The following is a 22,271-nucleotide window of genomic DNA, read 5'->3' as shown; positions in this document are numbered from 1 at the left end:
TTCACTGGGGTCGAAGATGCAAAAACTTGGCTCCAAGATTACGAATTGTTTGTGCTGGAAAGTGGTTTATCAAGAGAAGACGGTGCGGTACAGGTGTTCCCACTCCTGGTTCATGGTAAAGTGAGGCTATGGTTTGATGGCCTACATGAAGAAGAAAAAGTAGATTGTGACTTGGAAGTGGATTTTCAAGCATTCTTGAGTGGGAGTTCGAGGCCCTTTGGGGGAAATTGATCAAGGTAACTGTTGCAAAAAATGTTGGTTATTAAAAGTTCAGTTATTAAAATGTTGCCTGCAAGAGGAAGTGCACGACAAGGTTGAATTAGATGGCCCGGTGTCGTATGAAGAGGCAGTAGCTCTAGCGAGAGGGCAGACCAAAAAGATGTTGAAGAAGCATGAAGCTAGGCAAGGTTTGTCAGCCGCTGTGATGCCAAGGCAGTGTGATGCGGTGGTAGCCGAGCCATAGATGGTGCAAAGAGAAGTGCAAGTGTGAGAAGAACCAAGGGTTCTTTGGCTACAAAGAGACATGATGGTTTCTATGCCGAGGATGTCGGCTAGAGTGGCTCCAATTGTGGAGGAAGTGCAGATGGTTCCAAAGTGGACAAAGGATGTGCTGCCAAGTTCAAATGCGGTTGTAGAAGCTCCATCGAAGTGTGGTAAAGGCCAAAGAGTGCAGTTTGTAGACGAGGTCAAAATGATGAAGCTAGAGGAGGTTCTAGAGCTAGAAACAGAGGAAGAGACTGGGTCAAGTGACAATAGCTCTATGGATGCAAATACGAGTTGGGAGACCGAGTCGTCTCAATCCAGGTATGATGAGTTTGACCTCTTGCATGTGAGTAGAGAAGCAGTGAATGTGTGCAAGGAGCAGTATGAAGTGCAAGACGAGGTGCCTAGTGGAGACCAAGTGGAGCGGCCCATGCCTACATGCGATGATGAGCAGGTAAAACTGATGTGTGGTGCCATGCTAATGGCCATGTTGATGAAAGTGGTGGTGGAATGTGCCATAATGGTGCAACAGGTGTAAAGTCTTGCCAAAAGAGATAGGGAAGCCTTGTCTATGGTGGCGTGATGCAATGGTAGAAGAGGTACTCGAAGAGCGGGTGATTGCAACCAACAAGCAAGTGGTGTTGATCGACCTTGAAGAGCCACTATACGAGGAAGAGATCGACGATGCTGGAATTGAGTGCATGGCAGGTGAGAAGGGTAGTGTGAAATCAAATATAGAGTTGCTTCCTATGCAGTCAGTGCACTCTATGACAGGTGATGCAGATTCCAAGGTGGTGTCTAAGCTTTTCGAGGAACTTTGTGAATGGTGGTTGAAAGAGATGTTGATAAAAGCGGCTATGTAGTGGGCCATTGAGCAAGTACAAGATCTGCTAGATGAAGATCTCACTTTACATGGATGGGAGAGAGGGAGGTATGTCAGCAGTGTTGGTTGAGCACGAGGGTGAGCACGATGGTGCTCTATTTGGTGTTCTTGGAGGTGTTTTTTACGAGTGGGCAGTTTGCCGATGAGTGCTTGGAGTGGTAGAAGTATGATGTTGGCGATTTGGGTATGCAGTTGGCTATGTGCCTTGGTGTGGCACTATGCAAGGGTGTTACAGGTGGGTGGCGGAGATCAGTGGAAGGTGTTTGACCCAGGTGGATGGTGACAGGTAAAGCAGGGGGTTGGGCAACCCGCATGAATAAAGACAACGGGTGACAGATGTCAATTTTTGTACATATGTTAGGTGGTTTTGTGGTGTGCAGAGAGTTTGTTTTGGGTGTGCAGCTTTTTGGTGTAATAAGCCTGTGTGTGGTTGAACATAAATGTTCAACAAGGGGGTGCGCAATGATGGTGCAGCCAAAGTTGGTCCGAGCTGGAAAGTTGTATATGCTAGGCAAAGGTTGCAGGCAGGTGTAGTGCAGAAGGATAGAGCAGTTATGGAATCCCTAGGTAGACCAGTGGCAGCGGAAATGTATACTTAATGCGGCTTTTTAGGCTTAAAAAACTTAAAGGTGGCTCAGTTGGGATAGTAGTGAAGGAGTACGAACGGAAGTGTGACGCGAGAGAGAGTGCGAGAAGAAGAGCACGACGATATGGTGAACTCGCTCTACTGTAATGTGTAGAGCATAGTGAGTTCTTATTAGGTTTTTACAAAAGAATATGTGTACATACCTGGCGGCCCGCCCACTTACCTAGGCGACCACATTGGGCTTTATACCCTAACAACCTCCCACTTAAAGTCCAATGTGGTACTTTAAGTGTGAGAGAATCTAATATACAAGAGATGTAGAGAAGTGATGTACTACCCTACACCTAACTGCTTGCGAAAATGCGCAAAGCTCTCTGAGGGAAGTCCTTTTGTAAGTAGATCAACATGATTTTCTGTGGTGTGAACTTTGACAAGCTGAATTGCTTATCCTCGAGCATTTCCCTGATGAAATGATACTTCACATCCACATGCTTTGTCTTTGAGTGATAAACTGGATTGTGAGCCAATTGTATAGCACTTTGACTATCACAATATAACACAGGCATCTCTTCTTTGATTCCCAAATCTGTTACTAGTCGATTAAGCCAAATTGATTCTTTGCATGCCTCTGATGCTGCAACATATTCAGCCTCTGTAGTAGACTGACTAACACAATCTTGTAATCTAGAATGCCATGATACTGCTCCACAGCCACTGTAAAGACATACCCTGACGTAGACCTTCGGTTGTCTAAGTCACCTGCATAATCTAAGTCTGTAAAAACCTTTACACTTAGCTCCTGACTCCCATAGCATAAACACATACTCTTTGTAGCTTTCAGGTATCTCAATATTCCTTTCACTGCCTCCCAATGTTTCTTGCCTAGGTTTGACATGTATCGACTTACTACTCCCACTGCAAATGCAATGTCTGGGCGAGTAGCAATCATTGCATACATCAAACTACCCACTGCAGACGCATATGAAATCTTATCCATTTCAACCTGTTCTTCCTCAGACACAGGACAATCTTGTTTGCTAAGTTTCACATATGGTGGCAATGGAACACTCAATGCCTTTCCCTTCTCCATATTGAAACGTTGCAAAACCTTGTCAATATACTCTGTTTGAGATAACCAAATCAACTTCTTTGATCTGTCTCTCTCAATGCGCATACCAAGTATATGACTTGCCTCACCCATGTCTTTCATGTCAAACGATTTTGCCATCTTTGACTTCAAAGCTGAAATTTCTTCCAAGTGCTTGCCAGCAATCAACATGTCATCCACATACAAAATAAGGATCAGCCAATTGCCATCCTTAGCCTTCTTTGTATATAGACAATGATCGAACTCACTACGTTTGTAGCCTTGAGAAAGCATAAACTTGTAGAACTTATGGTACCATGCCCTCGGTGATTGTTTTAAGCCATAAAGACTCTTTAACAATTGGCATACCAAATCTTCCTTGCCTTTCTCAACAAACCCTTCAGGCTGCTGCATGTAAATTTCCACATCTAAATCACCATGCAAGAACGCTGTCTTGACATCCATTTGGTGCAACACCAAATCTAATATGGCAACCAATGCAAGAAAGCATCCCAATGTAGTCATCTTGACCACCAGAGAGAAGACTTCATCAAAGTCAACGCCTTGTTCTTGCTTAAAGCCCTTGGCAACAAGCCTTGCTTTGTACTTTGGCTGACTATCATGAGCGGTGATCTTGTACCTGTAAACCCTTTTACAAGGTAGAGCCTTTTTGCCCTGTGGTAATTTAACTAGCTTCCATGTCTGGTTTTTATGCAGAGTTGTCATCTCTGACTGCATGGCCAATTGCCAATTCCCGGAGTCCTTCATTTGCACTGCTTCCTTGTAGCATGAAGGCTCATTGCAATCAGTCAACATGACATAGTTCATAGATGGAACAAACCTATCAGGAGGTCGCGTGATACGTCCAGATCTACGCACAATAGGTGGCTCAGGCTTAGCCATAACCTGTGGTTCCAATCTATCCTGTCCTTGCTCCTCTTGAGCCCTGAAATTTTGTCTTGCACGTACAGGTCCATCTTCTTGGAAGACAACTCTTCTAATCTCCTCAACCCTCTCTGGTTTAGAATGATATTTGGATTCATTAAAGTGAACATCATTGCTGCGGATAACCTTTCTGGATTCGGGATCCCAAAGTCTGTACCCCATCTCACCAGAATTACCATAGCCTAGAAAGATGCACTTTCTACTCTTTGGCTCAAGTTTGTTCCTAAATTCTTTTAGAACGTGAGTATATGCCTCACAGCCAAAGACTCTGAGATGCTTGTATGAGGGCATTTTGCCTGACCATACCATCTCTTGCACTGAATCCTTCTGCAAAACCTTGCTAGGAGATCTGTTTACAAGATGAACAGCTGATGATACAGATTCAGCCCAAAACCCATTTGGCAGCTGTGCATTAGACAACATACTTCTGACCTTCTCTTGTATGGTCCTATTCATCCTCTTAGCAACACCATTTTGAGGAGGATTGTAAGGAGCAGTAAGTTCACGTTTTATACCTTTTGACTCACAAAAGTCTTGAAAGGCCTTTGAAACATACTCTCCACCATTGTCAGTGCGTAAGCATTTAAGCTTCTTGCCACTGTGATTCTCCACAAGTGTCACAAACGTTTTGAAAACACTAAACGCTTCATCCTTGTGCTTGAGAAAGTAAACCCATACTTTCCTCGAGTAATCATCTATAAATGTCATAAAGTAAAAAGCTCCCCCTAGAGATAGGTTAGGCATAGGTCCACACAAATCACTATGAACAAGTGCCAACTATGTATCTCTTCTACTGCTTCTATGCTTATGTGGCTGCTGTGTTTGCTTACCATACAGACAATGTTCATAGAATTCAAAATCATTAAATGAAAAGCCAGGCAAATAACCAGAACGAGACAAGATTTCCATTCCCTTCTTGGACATATGTCCTAACCGGCTATGCCACAAAGAACGTTCGGCTGCTTGGTTACATTGATTACATTTTTAGAGACATTTGATACATAAATCATGTAAAGTCCTCCAGAATTTACTCCATGTGCTACTGTCATAGAACCCTTGGATATCTTCCACATGTTCTGTCCAAAAGTGGTGACGTAGCCAGCATCATCAAGTAAACCTGTGCTGATCAAGCTCTTTGTAATTGCGGGAACATGTCTCACATTCTTCAGCGTGAAAGAAGAGCCATTCTGAAACTTCAATTGAGCATCTCCAACACCTAAGATCTCACATGTCTGCCCATTGCCTAGCCGAACATGATCTTTAGTGGTCACATAAGAAGTAAACCACTCCTTGTTTGGAGACACATGAAGTGATGCCCCTGAGTCTATAATCCAGTCACTCAATGCATTTCCATCAGATGCTGTAAGAAGAGCCGAGTCCATTGTATTCTTCAAGAAGTAGATGTCTCCTGACACTAGACTGTCATCCTCTGCAACAGTGTTTGTCACATTTATTTCTCGAATCTTCACTGAGGACTTGTTCTTCTCACCATGGTCTTCAGCTTTCTCTTTGCCTTTTTCTGCTTTCCATTCTCTGCAGTCTCTTTTCATGTGACCCTTCTTGCCACAATGGTAGCATTCTATGTCACTCTTGCCTTTAGCACTGCGGGACTTGCTACGAGACTGATTCCTCTTTCCACCTTTGTACTTTTCTTTAGTCCTTCCCCTGAAAACTAAGGCTGTTCCTTTGCCTTTGTCCATTGTCTTTCTATTGGTTTCTTCAGTAAGCAGACTTCCTTCTACACTTGCTATGTTCAAACCATCTGGAGGTGCAAAATTACTCAAAGCTGTGCGAAAAGTGTCCCAACTTTCCGGCAATGTGATCAACAAGAACATAGCTCTAACAGGTTCATCAAACTTGACACCTTGAGCTGACAACTGACTATAGATTGTGTTGAATTCATTCAGATGATTAGACATAGGTGTCCCTTCTTTCATCTTCAAGTCAACAAGCTTCTTAAGCCAGTATACATGTGAAGCTGCACTCTGCTTCTCATAAAGATCACTCAGCTTTGTCCATGCTTGATAAGCCGACATCTCATCTGCTACATTGAAGTAAACGCTTTCTGCCAAAGTCAGCATAATGGTAGAAAGTGCCAATTCATCCATTTCGCTCCATTCATCTTCGTCCATATCTTCTGGTTTTATCCCCTTGAGCTTTATAGGTGTTATCTACTTCTTTTGTACCAACACGTGCCAAATCTGCTTCTTCCACAATGGGAAATTGGTTCCATCTAGCTTCTTGATATTGTAAAGAGCAGTGTCCTGTGATCCAGCCATAGCTACGCTTCACAGTAGTTTACTTTCCTTGGAAAAATGAGGCAGAGTTTTCCCTGTAAACTGACCTCTGAACCAATATCAACCTGTCAAATGAACCAAGGAAGCTTCAGATTCTGCTTAAATTTCGGCAGAGTCTCCTTTGTAAAATGGCTCTGGTGTACTCAAAAAACAGACCAAAAAACAGCTCAAAAAACCAATGTCTCTCTAACACTGTAAGCTGTGGGTAAACTTGTCTTGCACCTGTACTGTCTCTCACTGTCCTGTCACTGTCCAGTAAGCATAGACTGCGACAATGCCTCAATGGCATTAAAGCAAAGATGCAATCCCAACTGTCTAACTCACAATCAATACATCCTAGCTGCCTATCTAAGGGTGCTCGAGGGATCACTCCAAGACCTGTATCACCGAAAGGATCTCAACATTCGAGAATCCCCCAGCTCAATAAAACCTCACTCGACCCTCAACAAAGGCTGCAGTAAATCTGACAGTACATAGACTTCCCACAAAATCATACATCCACAAATTTCCCACTATATGCTGTAACCGCTGCGGCGGTTGTTTGCTGCGTGACTCACAGCCAGCAAACCCTCAACAGACATACATCATCTCTGACAATACATCCCATGTGGAAGTACCTGCAATGTCAGGATGAAATCTGGAATATCAAGCAGCAAACACAAGCTACCTGATGAACTAGTGGATGTCGCCTACAGCCTGTGTGTAGATGCGTCCGTGTTGTATGTGACACACCTCCAAGAACTGTGAGCCGTCCTTCGATGTGTAGACAACCACAAATCAGCACTCTGGGAGTGTCGATAACCTAAGCACCTGCAGTCGTAGGCCGAAAACCCCAAATTTGCAGTTGGATCTGCACCCGTCGAGACCACATAGTCGAAAATGGCCTGCGCAAAACTTTGTCGAAGCCGAACGGTGGCCGAGATGACCTCAGAATGAAATTCTGAGAACACCAAGTCCTTCGGCCTTGCCCACAGGATTTGGGGCCGTGTCTTTGCCTGTTGAATTTCACTCCAATCTGAGCTGGTGACTCTAGCCTCCTGCAGTGCTGCCCCAAGCCTCAATCTGAGCTCTTATACCAGTTGAAGGAGTACAAGCGGAAGTGTGACGCGAGAGAGAGTGCGAGAAGAAGAGCACGACGATATGGTGAACTCGCTCTACTGTGATGTGTAGAGCATAGTGAGTTCTTATTAGGTTTTTACAAAAGAATATGTGTACATACCTGGCGGCCCGCCCACTTACCTGGGCGACCACATTGGGCTTTATACCCCAACAAGTAGGTGAAGGTGCCTGAAGTGCTCTATCAGTGTCTTGGAATGTAGTGGAGGTGCTCTAGAAGCCGGTCCAGACGGCTCGTCAAACGGAGCCCCGGTGCTCAAGATATTGCAGTTCAAAGTTAGAAGTTATAGCAGATCCCCGACGGAGAGGGCAGTTGGGGACAGATGGACCAAGCAGATGTCAGAAGATAGATGTGTAGTGCTCAAATTATGGAGCATGCCTATCATCCTGGATTGCTAATCAGAGCTCTGGATAGCAGGTTATGGCCAGCCGAAGTTTTGCTGGGGACCGGGTTTGAGGCCCACCTGACCGCATTGGAAATCAAGCCATCTGTCATTTTTTTGGGCCTCGACTAGGTTCAAGAAGGTAGAATGTGATATGTGGAGCCAACATGAAGTGATTGCGCATTAATAGTAATCCAGAGCATAAAGTTTTGGCCAGTCAAAGTCGGCAGTTGGCAATGAGAGCGGGGTGTCAGATGATTTTTTTGGCTTTTTGCACGCATTGTTCGAAGGCACACCAAGGCCGAGATGTGACGAGGTTCATGTGGTTCAGAGCCGGCAAGAAGTTCTTCCCACTGAGCTCGGCAGACTGCTCATTGAGCATGTGAGCAGGGAGGTATTACAGGTCAAAAGAGACAAAAAAATTGGCCATTGGAGAGGTTTTTATTGAAGCATTTTCAAGTGAAGGGAGTCCTTGGAGACAATTCACAAGCAGCAGCCACGTGGAGGTGGGCTAGTCCCTCATGCGGGGCTCAAGGACAGGCGTTCGGGGTATAAGGGCAGGGGCGTGTGCCCATTTGCAGGTATGAAGGGGAAAGAGAACTCTCGTTGTGCTCAGCCATAGCGGGCCTGGTGTGGCAATGCTATGGTGGTGCAATGGGTGGCGCGCTGACGGTGGCGGCGCCAGTGTGTTCTTGCAAAGTGATGACGTGTCATGTGCCCCACTGGGCGGCCGTTCTCGTGTCCCCGACGGCCCCTCGAACTTTGGAGATAAGCAGGCACTCCCCCCCCCCCCCCACTAGCGATATCGCTAGTGGTAGGGTAAGGGTGCGTCCCATGAAATAAGAGAGAGAGAGAGAGAGAGAGAGAGAGAGAGAGAGAGAGAGAGAGAGAGAGAGAGAGGGAAGTCCGAGTCCACGCTGCAGGGAGCCCAAAGGGTGGCCATTTCAAAGGGTGGCCAAGGGGGGCGCCATGTGAGCAAAGTGTAGAAGGGAGCCGTCCAAGGAGATGGCCAGGAGGAAGGTAGCCGAGCAGAGCACAGGGCCACCGGGACCAAGAGAGAAAGAGAGAGAGAGAGAAGGCTGGTGGGGGATGGATCAGGTAAAGGGACAGACAAAGATGGTCAAAGGGAAATTCAAAGAAGCAATGCAAGAGGGAGCCTACCAAAGGGTAAGAATAAAAGAGAAAAAATAATAAAAATAAAATAAAAAATGATGCCAAGGGACACTAGTGATGTCGCTAGTGCACCCCCTCAAAATGCAAAAAGAGAGTTAGAGAGCATATAAAAATGAAGCGGCTCCCCTCTTCCTTAGTTTCCAACTTGGGATGCCAGATGGGCAAATGAGAGAGCAGATTCTAAAATTGAAGGCCCCCCACTATAAAAGTCATTTTTTAATCAAATTAGGGGCTTTTTTTGTGCCATTTGAAGCCTGCAAAGTGGAGTTTTTGGCAGAGGACTGTCAAATCCCTTGGTATTTTCTCATGAAAATGGCCATGGTGATGGCATTGCAAGATCTGTACATGCCTTTTGAAGTATATTCAAGCCACTATTGCCCCGTTCTACTGTTGTTTCCCCTTCCCCCCTTCTCTTTCTCTTGCTCTCCTATTTCCTAGTGGTGCTAGCAGTGTGGAAGTGTGTGTCCCCCCGGATCGACGGTGTTTTGTGTGAGAGAGTGAGATTGAGCGGTTGTTTGCGTGTGCAAGGGTGGAGACCCCGATCGTGGCAGTAGGTGTGTGTTGTGGTGGACTTGTGGAGTGTGTAAGCATTGGAAAAGAACAGGCAGTGGTCTGCTAGTGAAAAGTGTGTTTTTGAAGGTGTTTTCTGAGTGGATAGGGGTGATGTGGATACCCTGAGCTATAGAGAGGCCTTTGTGTTTGTGTCGGGTGTGTTCCCCCATTCCCCCTCTCCAGCGTGTGTCTTGCCTAGGTCACCCATGTCGATGGTTTTTAGTTTAGATTTGTATATGTTTTGGTGTTTGAGTGGTTGATGAGGTGATAAAAGCATTATCTAGTGAGTGTGTGGCAGTTAAGTGTTTTTCTACTCACAATTGCATAATCCCATTTTTATGTTCAGGAGTAGCTTTAGGTAGATAATTTGATCTTGATCTAGAGCTGTCCATCAATGAAGATTTGCTTGATTTGTTTGTTTGTATTGAAATCTTGAAAAGAATTTGATTCTTAGTCGAAATAGTGCAAAAACAAAGTTCACAAAAAGGTTTTGCATGGCTGAGGGTTGCTGAGAACATAAGAAGACATTTGGGAGGGTTCTGCACATAAAAATCTCAAATCTGCAAAGCTAGACATCATACACGTATGATGTCTTAAGGGCTAAAAAGAGACCAAAATTGTGAAAATTGATTGTACGAGTGTGTTCAGAAAGGGTCATACCCTAGAAAAACCTTGAAACTTGAAGTTTGGTCATCAGAAAACACTTAAAACACAAGAGTCGAGAAGTCAAAAGCGGCAAAAACTGAAAATAACTTTGTGCACCACTTAAGGAACTCACAGCTCACCTCTAAAACAAGATTCATCTCATTTGGAGCAAAAATACATCATACGTGTATGAGGTGCTTTTGGTGATTTTGAACATGTTTTGAAATTTCGACTATACAGGGTGTATAAGCACACCATTCTAAGCACAAGTCTGCAATAAATTCTTCATTCTGAGCAAAAAGACATCATAGGCGTATGATGTGTTTTTTACAATGTTGACTCCAAAATCTAAATTTGTGCATACCCTAGTGTTTTGAGGGACTTAGAAGCCAATAGCCAAAATTTCATGGAATTTGGAGCATATTTGGGCCAGTAAGTGCCAAAGGACGAAAATTGGGCAAGAGTCAGGCTTGAACTGATCATAACTTGCACAAAATTGGTTCAAATTCAATTTTGAAAGTTGTTGAGAGTTGCCCACGCGATAAAGATCCTTTGGACTAAAAATCACTTGATTTGGCCACAATAGACATCATACGCGTATGATGTCTCTAGCCCTAATTTGGAGGTGAAAACTCACATTGAGCTTCTAGAAGTGTTAAGCATTGTAAAGTAAACTTAGTGACCAAGTTTTAACAAATTTGGGTCACATTTGGTCAAGATACAAGCAAAAATCCTTGATCCTAAAACTCTTTTGAGTGCTGTTTCAAGTGCAATTCACCAAAACTGCTCTAACTTTTGATAGACAACTCCAAATTGAGTCATGTATAGCCAAGAGAAAAGCTTGCGGGCAAAAGGTTTTAGAGCTGAATTTTCCCAGGTTTCCTAAATACAAACTTTTAGGGTACCCCAAGACTAGTATCCAGAGGTTAGAAAACCAACCAGACTTGACTTTTAGGGACCTGGCATAGGGCCAAAGGTGCTTATTAATGACTATCTTGAGAGTATTGAGTGGGCTTGACGTTAAGAAAGCTAAGATCATTAGGATGGAAAGCCAATCTACCAATCCTTTTTAGATATGACCAGAGGTATGGCAAGCCAAGCTAGAAGTGGTGCTGAAATGCCAATCTATCCATATTTTGACACAAGCCCAGCTACATTGCCACTATGGCTGTACACAGATGCAACCATAGAACTTGACTTTCATAGAGGTGGAATTACAGTCACAACAAGACCAAATGTGCCACCACCATCCCCTATAACTTACTGCTATCCAAATCAGAGTAGAACCTTGAGAAGATATGATACTGAGAGTGAGAGTGACACATCTTCGCAGAGGAGTGATTTACCAAGAACCCAACCCACAATAAAGCCAGAGGTATCTAGTGAGCAAATGAATCTTATAGAAGGATTAGCTCATAGACTTGCTCCTCTAGTCAAATTTGACCTCCAAGAACCTCTATGGTGCAGAAGCGAACATAAATGGACAAATCATACAATGGAAGGGTGTTACTATAATCAGAGATATGCACAACCAGCCCCAATAACACCTCTTCTACCAAGGTACACAACATTCCAACCAACAGAAAAACGATATAATATGGATGCAAGAACATTGTCATTTATCTCAAATAGGTCCATGACTATGGCACAACCTGTTTACAGTCATCCAAAAATATAAGAAGACCCGATATTTGAATACCCTTGCAAGGAGATGATTCAAGTAAATGGCTATTGTACTGATTGTGCAAAAACACATTTGAATCCTAATTGTCCACACCACCCAGCTAGGAGAGGGATGGACACAAAGGAGGTCAAAGGGATTATACAACTAGCCGCTCAAAAAATGATAACGTTGCACCTATTCAGGCTATAAATAGAGCTCATACTCAAAAAGCAAACCTGTAGTTGAAGAGCCAAAAACGGATGCACCTAGCAAAGAACCACGTAGTAAACAAAATAGCCAAAAAGCTAGGAAGGCTAGGATGAAAGCACGTAGGGAATGAGAGAGGAATTCCCTAGTGGACAAGCTTACGCAAGCAAAGGAGCAAATAAGACAGCATGAAGAAAGTCGTGCTAAGCTAGAGAAGCAACAGTGGTGCACCCAATCTGTGTTGACCCCACCGTGGAAGTGACAGTAGCAGTGGTGTGGAAATCAGTAGCCTGATGGGGGAATGCTTGAATAGGTGTTAGATTCAGATTGTAGCAAACGCGATTGGGATGTGTATGCCAAATGTGGCTTTTAGCATACCAAAGGCCATGATATGTATGTTGAGAGCTTGCACTTTTTTGGCGAGTTTCAAGATTTGAGGATACTTGGAGATCGATGGATATCAAATTTCCAATTGACATTTGTGGCAAGTGATTGCGGCTTGAAGTTACTAGAGATCTTGAGGTCGGTCCTACCTATGATCATCGGCTCGACTTGAAACAGCGATGGTCCTTTTCTAGCCGCATGAAAGGGAGCTAGGCATGAAGTTTTGGTGGAGCTCGGAAATTGAACGGTGTGCAGACAAGAAAAATAATTATAAGTCTTTTCGACCATCAGCAGTTGTGGGTGTGTGTAACAAGACCAAGCTGGAGTTTTTGGCACTGCCGTAAGGCAGGGTCTATCGGGAGGAAATTTGCTAGCATGGCCATAGGGGGTTTGGACAATGAAAATTTGCAATGGGAGAGAGTTTTTTTTAGGTGGAGGACATGCATGAAAAATTGCTATTTTCGTTGGGTCTTTTGGGTGTGAAGACTGAAAAGTACATTTTCGTGTTGTGGTTTCTGCATTGTTTTCGCTCAACACCCCAAAATGAAAGGTGTTCTTTTTGTCGAGACCAGGTGCTCTCTCTCTCTCACACACACTCTCTCTCTCTCTCACACACACGTCTTCTTCTTGCTCCGCAATCGGACTGTTATAACTTTTCGAGCTTTCATTTATTATTAGTCAAATATGGGGAGTCTTATATACATGCTCAGCTGCAGTAATATAGTATGCACTATATGCTGACTCAACGCTTCAACTTCTCTGAGCTTGTCATGATTGAGGTAGAACAAGGCCATACATAGAAGGGCATGCAGCTCGTTGACCAGATGTTAATGAAAGGGGCGAGCCCAAATGACAGTCGAGCTTCTGCGGTTATCTCTACACGTACAACAATGAAAACGCATGCAAGCTATGGAAGGAGTCCAAAGAGAAAGAAGTAAGAGGGCGCCCAACATGAGAAGTGTGTTGCTTGGACCCTTGAAGCTTTATCTGCACAAGAGTCAACTGGAGTCTTGTAAGGATGGAGAAAGTTCTCATGGAAATTGAAATTATCAAGCATGCCTACGCTATTAAGTAGAAAGCTCTCTTGGAAGCTTTTTTTGGACCCTAAAACAAGTAGCCGAGGGAGATCTTAACTTGATGCAATATCCCAGCCATCAATGTTGGTTCAAGAGTAGCTTAGCTCTCTGCAAGTCACTAATATGAAGAATGAGAATTCACTTAGGCAAATAGTTTCCTTGTGGCCAATGTGGGATTCAAGCCTTAGAGGTGCTCTTGTACATTGACCTCATGAGCTTCACATTATGAACGATCGCACTGTGGCTTATTGTCATACCTTCTGCATCTCCGGTAGACCCTGATGTGAACTGCAAAAAGCAAACATCTTCGGGTTTTGGTTTGCCAAATTCAATGTCTTCTATGGACAATTCTTCCAGCTCGTCTTCCACATTGTTAATGGATACTGTTGTTGACTTTTTGCATGCCTGTTTTTGCGACTCTACTGACCAAACCATCGGATTGATACAGTTTTCAAAGGGGGAGCACAATCTTCCATCTCAGGATAAACCTTTGCCAAGAAAGATTTCCCCTTTGCAATCCAAGTGTCTGTGTAATGCCATGGTAATTTCGGCCAGCATGGCAAGGAGGGTTTATTGGAGAAGAAGCTTTTAAAATATCCAAGATTTACACTTGTGTGGTAAGAAGATGTCGAGAGAATAGCTTTGGCATTGGTGGTCTTAGCAACCTTGGTTACTTTTTCTAATGCTTGTCCAGGCCGCTGCATGGGATCAGGAGGTATTAAAGGAGCTGGCAACACCTGCATTGGTAGAAAAATATGAACTTACCAGTAAATATTGAGGATCCATCTCACTAATTTGGCAATAGAATCAACAATAACGTTGTCAATCAGCTCAAAACTTACCCTTGCTCTTAAACAACCAAAAAATGCAACAATGAATTGAAGGCCGGGTGGATGTAGTAAGATGACCCTATCTCCGAGAGAGAGCCCATGTTTGGACATTCGTAAATATCTTGCAATGATAGAGGCTTGGCTTTTTAGCTCTGCATAAGTGATATTGTCTGTCTCTTTGCCTTCTTTGTCAAGCCACGTGTAGAGAACCTCATTACCGACAACAGGATAACTTGCCCAGAAATGCAAGTAAGCATCAAGGGATGGCAAGTTTGGGAACTTGTCAATGCTAGGAAGCTTTGAGAGGTCCTTTGGCAGAGCATGCTCCCTTTTAAGGAAGAGTAAACAGTCTCTGATTGGTGCAAGAAAAATGGCAATCACTTATTTAGAAAAATATGCATAAAGATATATATCTATATGTATGTATGTATATATGTGTGTGTATATATATGTATACACACATTCAACAACAGTGATCCAGTCCACAATACCTTAACATAATTCAAATGTGGTGAGGCACTGCCAAAGTGCTTGGCCATAGATTAAATGGAATATGCAGCAACGCGCTCTGTAAGCTCAAAAGCTGGAAGCCCCCCAATATATACAGTATTGTTTTCCCCTTGTAGACTCTCTAGTAGATCATAAAACCCTGCCTTCATATCTGCATAAATGGGAACCCATCAGTGTTGCAAGCTCAATTAAAGCCACGAGTTAGCTTTTTGACTCATGTCCAAGAGTCAAGGCCTATCACCTGCAGTAGAAACATGTGGGGAATAATCCCATTTGCTATGGTGAATAAATTCTTGAGTTTTTCCTCCCATTGATTTTGAAGGGGATCGGGGAGCACCACAGACGGAGAGTGAGAGAGAGAGAAGGAGATACACACACGATGTGGGTGGGGAGACTCAAAAGAGTGAGCAGCCCCCTATACACTTATGCTATGTATAAGGTATACAAGTCAGTTGGCGCCCAGACTCTGGGCGGCCGGGCAAGGCACAGGCGCCTATACCCCAACAACCTCCCACTTAAAGGCGATTGTGCCTTTAAGCAAGGGGACCTAGTCTAAAGACTACAAAAGGTGAGAGAAAACCGCTCTCAACCGATTCCCACTGGTAGGTTCTGATAGTGTGCATCCGGCTGTCCTGCTCCCATGTAAGTCCATACACCACCAGACGTACTGCACACGTACTGCAAGTATGTACACAATACCTGCATATCTCCCTCGTGCACTATGCCATCATCAGTCAACAAACGACTGACAACCCCAACTGCAAATGCTCCCACTACAGCTGCGATATCCGGTCTCAAGATCAGTATCTCATACATGAGACCACCAAATGCCGATGCAATGCTAGCGGGCCCTACTAGCTCTACGGAGCATGCATCAACATATATATCCCTGGCAATAGGCATCTCTGACTGACAAGGCGTGTCAGCCACATGCATCTCCTGACTGTCCACAAAAGACGCATCAACCTGTCGTGCAACCTCAGAGCAAACCAGCTGCTCTAGGTGTCTACTGGAAGACATATCCTGCACAACTATATCCCCATGCTCACTGTCGAGCATAGAAAGGAATGACTGCATAATCGCTGACATCTCAGCCTCCTCTGCAATCATCCACTGCAAACAGGACCACTCAATCTGCTGTGACTCACTAGAGCTCTCATGCTCTAACTCCATATGCATTGACTCTTGCACAACGTCCTCCTGTCGTGACTCACTAGAGTAAGACCGCTCTACCTGTCTATCCTGCATAGTAGTATCTCGCACAAATGACTCTCTGCTTTGCTCAGTCACTAGCAAAGCATGCATGTTTGACTCTGTCACCTCTCTGTGTGACTGCTCAAGTCGTGCCCCAACTGTGTGCACAACGAGCTCACTACTCTGCACTCCATGCAAAGCATCCTGCAACCCACAAGCAAAAGAGACTCGCCTGCTCTCTCGCTCTCTACCTGGCTGCGTGATCACAGAGACAACACCGTCTCTCGTGTGATCCACATGCAATGGGTAACTTGTACCACTCCTGGCACCTCTCGCAATCACTAGCGAACCCAAACACATCACAAAATCTCGCTCTCGTAGCGAAATCTGACATCCACAATCTCTAAGCTGACCAATCGAGATCAAACTCACTGTCAAATCTGGTACATAGCGCACATGTCGTAACAAGTAAGATGCACCACTCGGTAATGACAGTCTCACATCTCCTGCACCTGCTATCGCATACACCAATCCATCGGTCAAACGTACACTGCCAAGCATCCCGCTAGAATAGCTACAAAACCATTCATGATGCGGCGTGACATGAAACATACCATCTGCGTCTAGCAACCACTGCGAAGGGAGTGCACTATCCACATGTATAGCATCTCGTGCATAGCTCGAGGTAAAAGTGACATCCCCGTCACTAGTATACTCCGACACTACATGTGCCTCAACTGTCAAAGCAACTGAGTCCATGGCATCACTACATACATCTCTGAGACTGCCATGTCTCCTACGATGTCGCATACGACGAAAACAACGCCGTCTAACGTGTCCAGAATGACCACAATACCAACATGTCACCTGTCGGCGTGCTCGTGAATGTACATGTCTCACATGAGTCCTTGATGACTCAGATCTATCATACATATCATGTAATCTGCGCCAAAGTGCTCTCGAAGTAGTCTCATACATAACAAGAGCATATACAGATTTCGCAAGGTGCAAAGAGAGTGTAGATAGTGCCATCTCCTCTAGCTCCTGCCACTGATCGTCAGACATGTTTGAAGGTCTACCTACATCACCACTCAATGGTCGATGCAACCCTCGTTGTGTCAATGCATCAAGCATACACTCTCTCCATGCCGCAAAGTCTGACCCATCAGACATGCGCATCTGTGAGAGGTCACAATCTGATCAATCACCTGTCTCTGCCATGAGCACAATGTAGCAAACTAGAAAGCAAAACCACCTCACCAACAACACCTGAAAACTGTCTACCAATATGGCCAGAAACACAATGTAAAACCTGTGATATACACTCCAAAATAGAGCTCCCACAATGTCAATACAAGTCAGCCCTAAACTGGCTCGAATCGCATCAACAAAAGTCTGCAAATATGGCTCAAAACCTGATGCAAAGTTGCACCAATAACCGTGCAAAACCTTGCACAAAATCACAAGTCAATATGACTTAATCGCGCATAAATATCTGACAAAATTTTGGCAGAGTCTCCTTTGTAACTGGAGCAAAATCTCAACAGTAAACCTCAAAGAGACAATAATATATGCCACGATGGCCAATCCGGGAATAAACTCGACCGGAATCACCTCACGAAGTCATACATATGAGCATACCCGCTCTTGCCGGAGTACCACTCAAATAATCTCAGCCATAAACAAATACACAAATCCATATATGGCATACATAAACCGCCAAGACCATGGCAACATAGCTCACTCTCGCATGAGTGGCTCTCTGGAAAAATGTATATCCAAAAACCTGTGTACACCTATGAATTTGATGGTTGTTGCAGAAAATACTCCGTGTGTGTGAGATATACCAAAAACATTGTTTTTGGGACCCGAAAGTGCACAAATAAACCTGCTGCTGTACCTGCTGTAATTCAAAGCATAATTTCAGCAAATAGACATCACCATCGCGTCCGGAGCGTGCCAAAACCCTGACCTAGACTCCTGGATCATGTATCTGACTCTGTATGACGGAGCTACGCAAAAAACTGTGTTTTAGAGCCCGAAAATGGCAAAAACGAGCTGCACACAGTCTTGAACCTACTCCTGCTCCACTCTGCATTATGCAATGTCCTCTCAATGCAAGCTCCAACGCAAGAGCTTTGCCACAACAGCATCCAAGCACTCGAATGTCAAGCTCTCCTCCGCCGAGCACTTCTCTAACGAGCTCCACTGAGCTCAAAAGCTCCTCTCACCAAGGAAGCCGCAACCGCCTCCTCAACCAAGCTTGACCACACCAAGCTCCTAAGCTCCAAAGACAATGCTCCTCAAGCTAAAATCGCTCTCCGTGAAACTCCGCGATCGAACTCCACCGTCGAGAGCGAGCGAGCTATCGCCTCGAAGCTCTCAAAGCCGTCGTGCTCTCCGCGGTCACCATAGCTCTGATACCAATTGAAGGGGATCGGGGAGCACCACAGACGGAGAGTGAGAGAGAGAGAAGGAGATACACACACGATGTGGGTGGGGAGACTCAAAAGAGTGAGCAGCCCCCTATACACTTATGCTATGTATAAGGTATACAAGTCAGTGGGCGCCCAGACTCTGGGCGGCCGGGCAAGGCACAGGCGCCTATACCCCAACAGATTTGACATCCTTATACAGAAGGTCGGTGACCTCTTTGGAATCAATTACTGAGTTGCCATACGACCAGAACAAATAGATATCTTTCTCAGTATAGAAACGTTGCATAGCTATAGGGTGACCAATGGTTAATGGATCTTCAACATATGGTCTACAATAATAGAATCCTTGAGGCAGGTCGAGGCCGCTTACTCACAGGACAATGGTGAAATACTTTATGATTCTTACCTTGGAAAAAAGCTCTAGCTCTTTGGTGCTTAAATTCATAAATTCCTTTGAATCACTGCCTGTGTGAAAAAATATATATATAATTGTTGTCGGTTGATATAGCATATCTAAAGCATCAGAGTTGTCAACTTTCATGCATAACTTAACACAAGCAAGCAAACATGCATCACATACACCCACAAAAATGCAAGAAAGTTTATGTTCAGACTCACCAGATTTAGCTGTTGTAGATGGTGATCTGTATGTGGTGCCCCTACTTTTGAAAGGCATAACTTCATTTAAAATCAATTTGTCAAACACGAGCTCTGTGAGCAATGATTGATGAGTTATTTTAACTGTAACCTTAATGCTATTGTCATTATTGGGAGCTCTTTCAATAGCAACCACTTCAGAGTTGCACTGCACAAACATTAAGCAATTTGTCAGCAATACTCTGCCAGAGTGTGGAATAGCCTGCTTTGAATCTTTGGATCTTTCCAGACATAGATGTCCGGATGAACTCCGGGCATATCTTCTACAAATCCATATCCCGAAGCCGTGTAGTCGGTAGTGACAGAGGGAGGCAACTTAAGAGCTCCATTGGCTTCAATCTTCTCTAAGTGCAATGCAGCATTATCATTCGCTCGACTGGCCATTGCCTGCACTCTAGTCAAGCCTGATGCTCGAGCTTGTACCTATTCAAATAAAAGTAAGCACACCTAAGAGAAACAATCAGAGCAAACTAATAATCTGCTTAAGGCTAGGTTTAGACAGGCCAGCCGAAGATGAAGCAAGGCTTGTGCGCGCAGATTCCATTGAATGAGCCAATAGCTCCACTTTGCCGGGACCACCTTTTCCTTGGCGACACCACCAACCTTCACCCATAGTGCACTAAGACCTTTAACGTGCCAAAATTACTTTGATATAGCCCCAAATTTAAAGGACCATCCACAACACTGAAGGAAGATCCAAATAGTGTTTGGGATATTGTTTTAGATATTTTGAATACGGATAATAGTTCAATAATATTTCTAACTAACTATTCCAATTTTTAATCAGAGGCAGTGCCCTCGTCTCCTGTAGACGACCTTGTTTTAACGATCAGAAGCTAAAACTTGTCCAAAACTTCTTGTGACTGGAGATGAGAGAAGAATTTCTGAGGCCTTGAACTGCATGCACAGGAAGGAGCGTGATCGGGCGGAGGTCTACAGGAGGTTGGCGGCCTTGTTCAATAATATTTCTAACTAGCTATTCCAATTTTTAATCAGAGGCAGTGCCCTCGTCTCCTGTAGACGACCTTGTTTTAACGATCAGAAGCTAAAACTTGTCCAAAACTTCTTGTGACTGCAGATGAGAGAAGAATTTTTGAGGCCTTGAACTGCATGCACAGGAAGGAGCGTGATCAGGCGGAGGTCTACAGGAGGTTGGCGGCCTTGTTCGCCAGGAAGTGGATTGGTGAGGCCGAGAGAAGGTGGGGCCAGGGCTGAGGACAGATGCTGAGGACAGCGTGAGCGAGGAGGAGAGGAGCTCGGAGAGATGAAGGTTAAAGGGCCGCAAGAGGGCTGGTTGTGAGGAGGTTCGGGGAGCATGAGGTCGTGCCCCAAGAGATGGAGGGCCGTGAGCTGGAAATGGGGTGTTGCGCTGGCCTGGGAGAGCTGATCAGACCTGCGAGCCGATGCAACGCCCTTCCCAACCTTCCAACTTTCTCTTCCCCTTGCCATCTAGGGGTTCGAACCTGCAGGTTGCTAGATAGTGCTGGTTGGAGGGAGTTGTTGTGCAAAGGGCTAGCATGTCAGGGATGCCCATAAGTTGAAAAGGTGCAGCTGCGGTTAGCTAGACGCCAAGGCACAGGAAAGCACGAAGGAAAGAGTACAAGAGGTCAAAAAATAAAGGAAACATGAGTAGGGATAATCTGCAAGGCAAAGAGGAAGGGTACTGCCGCTGATCACAATGAGGAGCTGAAGAGTCGGCAGAGAGCATGAAGACAGAATGAAAGGCTCGTAGCAACGAACGGGGCAGTCATGGATGCTCTGTAAGAGCAAGTGAAAGGGAGACTAGCCGACCATGTAAAGCAGGAAAATAAAATCTTCTCTAGGATTCTTTCTTGTTTCCATCAACTGCAAATAAGGAGAATTGGTGAGGTTGCATCAGAAAAGGATCATCAAACCCATTATTGTGTTACATGTTTCTTTTACATGCCAATTCCACCTATGGCCTTTTGTTATGCTCAATGTTGATCCTATTTCATTAAGCTTATCTCGTGCCTGTTGTCTATGGTAATGTTGGCTCTGTCTAGGTCCCTTATACATCTACTAGTGTGTGCTTGTGTGGGGCTTGTCTGTGTAAAGAAGGTGCAAGGTTCTAGTAGAGTGGATGCATGCTAGAGATTATGAAAGGCTATGTGTGTTGTTGGGTATTGAGTTTTGTATTTGGGGGTGAAGTTGTTCTAAAGGATCAGCCCTTATGGTATGCCTTGCGATTGTAGGTGTTTAGTCTTGGTTGGTCGGGAACGAGGTCGGGCAATGATTGTTTGCAGATCAGGAGTCTAGGTGTGTGTTGAATAGGGGATAAGGGTGTTGTAGGATCACTAGGCTATAGAAAGGCATTCACCGTGTGTGCTGGGTGTATTCACAATTCCCCCTTTCCAACGGCTAGAGATGTGTCAAAAGATGATTCACATAGCACAAGCCTTAATAACACCTCTAGTTGGAAAACTAGAATGCTTCGTTAGCTATGTTAGATCAAAATGAGATCGAACAAAATATTGGAAACTGAGAGAGAGAGAGAGAGAGAGAGAGAGAGAGAGAGAGAGAGATTTCATGAAAGAGTGTTAAATTTTTTTACCTGAGAGTGTTTGGGATACCGATCGTCGTGGTTCAGTGGTGTACCTCCACAAAAATTGGTTACTGATTGTAATGCTTCAGAGGGGTACCTCGCCAAAAACCACAAGGAGTGTTAAGAGTTTTGTCAAGCTCAATGTTCATGAGCATACAAGATGTCAATGTCATTGTTTGTTGTTCCATTTTTTTATGTTTCAAAAAAAGAAAACATACAAGTCTCCTTGCATTGGGGAGTTTGCACAATCTTCCCCAAATTTTATAATACGAGGGAACGTGCCATTCCCACGGCAGCGTGCAGTTTTCAATGCGTTCATTAACTGCGTTCTCAGTGTCAAAAATCAAAAAATGATAATGCTTACTCACCGCGCGATTGAATGTCTATCACCAGTGGACTTCCTTGTATCAACGATGTTGGGCATCTCCCGCACTTAACCCGTTACAAGAGACGACACCACAGGGAGGATACCCTTCAAGAAGTTTTTGTGCTATTGTGAGGACACCACATTTTGTATACATATCGATCAAACCACCACCAAGCATGAAATTGTACTCCCAACAAACGTTGACTAGCGATCATATCGTGAATTCTAATAA

This window comes from Adiantum capillus-veneris, chromosome 16 (assembly GCF_014529385.1).
Source record: "Adiantum capillus-veneris isolate H3 chromosome 16, ASM1452938v2, whole genome shotgun sequence".
Taxonomy (NCBI): Eukaryota; Viridiplantae; Streptophyta; class Polypodiopsida; order Polypodiales; family Pteridaceae; genus Adiantum; species Adiantum capillus-veneris.
This window is presented reverse-complemented; position numbering follows the sequence as displayed.